Genomic DNA, 2500 nt, shown 5'->3' on the forward strand with positions numbered 1-2500 from the left:
TCTTGTCCGGGGTCGGGTCTCAGGGTCAGCAGCTCCAGCAGGGGACCCCAAACTTCCCTTTCCCGGGCCACATTAACCAGCTCTAACTGGGGGATCCTGAGGCATTCCCAAGCCAGTGTGGAGATTAAGAGCGCACTCACACTGTCCTTCCGCACCGCGCCAAAACAGGTTTTTCGGGTCAAGCCTAGTGCGTTTGACCAGTGTGAGTGCAACCGCTCCGCGCATAACTGGTGGGCTTTAGTAAAGCCCGTTTGCACATGTACGAGCACGAGCGTGCGCACGTGTACGAGCACGAGGCCTACGGCGGTTCTGAGGTCATTTCCTGTGCGCCTGTTGGGACGTAGAAAAAAGAAGGAGGGACCATGCGCGGACATTTCAAACAATGGCGGTGAAAGGTTCACGTTGGTGTGATGCGGAGGTGGAGTGTTTACTGCAGATTTGGTTGATGAAAAGATTCAAAAACAGTCGACAAGACGCACAAAAACTCAGAGGTCTACGGAAAGAAAGCCACGCATCGCCATGACGTCATCAATGCGTGTGACGTGTTACGGCGTGATGACGTATAGGCAGCAAGAAGCATTCTCCGAGGCCCAGGTAGTGTGAGTACAAACGGGCCTGGAGGGGGGGACAAGGACCCTAAAGCACGGGGCACGGGACGGAGGCACAGTGGGAGGGCGCCCTAAGGGAGACTCCAGCCCCCCTCCTGAGGAAACACATTTCAGACGCTTGTACCCGCGACCTGGTTCTTTGGGTCCTGACCCAGCTTTCATGACCACAGGTGAGGGTAGGAACGACTCGTCTAATCGCGGTTTGGCGAGGCTGAGAAGGTGTTTACTCTGAGGGCGTTGCCAGGTTACGTTACAGCAGAGCGGGTCAGCAGTGAACCGGTCAGAGCGGCACAACAAACACAGGAGCTACTGTGCAAACGAAAAAGGGCCGTTGGATGTAATTTAGTTGAAATGATTCAATTTTGTCCGCATTCCTAATTAATCACAGGTCTGTTTCCGTAAAGGTTCATTTGAATTTTTCATATTTTTGATGCCGTGCGTGGAAATCAGAGTGCAAACACGGGTTAAACTACACTTTAAAAACGTCCAAACGTGTCACAAGTCATCCTAAAAGCTTCCAGACGTTTCCTGTTTCCAGTCACATCCACTCCGCGTCATCTGGAGACGAGCACGGAGACTGTACACTCCCCCGAGGACGTACACCGCGTGACATGTGTGCACACAGCTGTGCGTTGTGTGGTGTCCCGGCTTCACCTTCTTAGAAATAAAACCCAGCAGCACTTTCATCTGCTGATCCGCGGCAGCGAGCTCCACTGACCCGCAGAATTAAGACGCATAGAAAACACACTTCCTGCCTCATCACGGTAATCTGCTCTGCTACAGATGGCGATGGCTGCCGTTGAACCGCGCCGTCATCGTCGTGTGAGTGGGTTATGTTTTACACTCGAGCGGGTTCAAGAGTCTAAAGACGGCGGTGACGGGGAAACCTTCACCGGAGTCCTTCAGTTAGCCGATCCACAGCAAATTCACTCATTCTTATAACTTTTTGTTTTTCGTTTTAGTGATCTTCTGTGACAACTTAATAAATACTGTAGTGGGTTTTTTAGGCTCTCTCTCCAGGTCGTCCTCAGACGAGCCGTCCATCGTCGTCTCCAATCGTCCCGATCCTCCGTACATCTTTCCAGTTCGCTGGTACTCTGGGCTCCTGCATCCCTCTTGAGTACAGTATGTCCACGTGTGTCAGTGTGGGACGTCCTCTTGACCGGCGCCCGCGTGTTGGTGCCCACAGCAGCAGCTTGCTGGCTGACAGTTCTGGGTGTCTTTGGCGGTGGCCCTGCAAGTCTCATTCTCCTTACAGCGATCTTTTCACTCACCCTTGGCGTTCCCTCATACAGGATCATGTTGGTCGCATGTGCATTCTTGCTGATGTTAAGCACTGCACGCAACATCCTGGTGTAGCACCCGTCCAGGGTTGGTTTAAGGGTCCAGCGTTCACTGCCATAGAGGAGAACGGACTCTACTGTCGCGTAGAAGAAGCTGAGTTTGATCTGGCGGGGGAGATTGGAGTTCCATACGCTGGTCCTCCCGTTCAGGGCCTTCCACGCAAGTGCCTTCCTCACTTTTACATCTTGCTCAGTTGAGTTGACCCATGAGCCCAGGTGCTTGAAGTCATGAGCTTCTTTCAGCACAGTGGCTCCTGCTGTAGACGGAGATATTTTAGGCTGCTTATCAGATAAAGTAACACATCTTAAATGTTCTGATTCTTTTTCTGGATATCAGCGTATTTTATAAGTCTACGTATGATAAATATATTCATTAACGGCAACAATTAAAGGTAGAATAAGCAGACTCTCTATTAAAAGCTATATTTAACAGGACGTTTTGAGGGGTACAGAATGAAAGTATTGCTTTTCCTTGACTTTCTGTCCCGTTGTGTTTCCATGGTAGCAGCCAATAGCGTTTAAAACAATGGCGGCGAAAGGTTCACGTTG

The 2500-nt window shown here is 50.9% G+C and overlaps 1 protein-coding gene across 1 annotated transcript in view; it reads right to left on the minus strand.

The window, feature by feature from the left end:
* pik3r3b (phosphoinositide-3-kinase, regulatory subunit 3b (gamma)) overlaps positions 1–2500 on the minus strand; it is a 238229-nt gene that overhangs the window by 66851 nt on the left and 168878 nt on the right. The gene's annotated exons all lie outside the window — the stretch shown is intronic.

This window comes from Echiichthys vipera (genome assembly GCF_963691815.1).
Source record: "Echiichthys vipera genome assembly, chromosome: 3".
Classification (NCBI taxonomy): Eukaryota; Metazoa; Chordata; class Actinopteri; order Perciformes; family Trachinidae; genus Echiichthys; species Echiichthys vipera.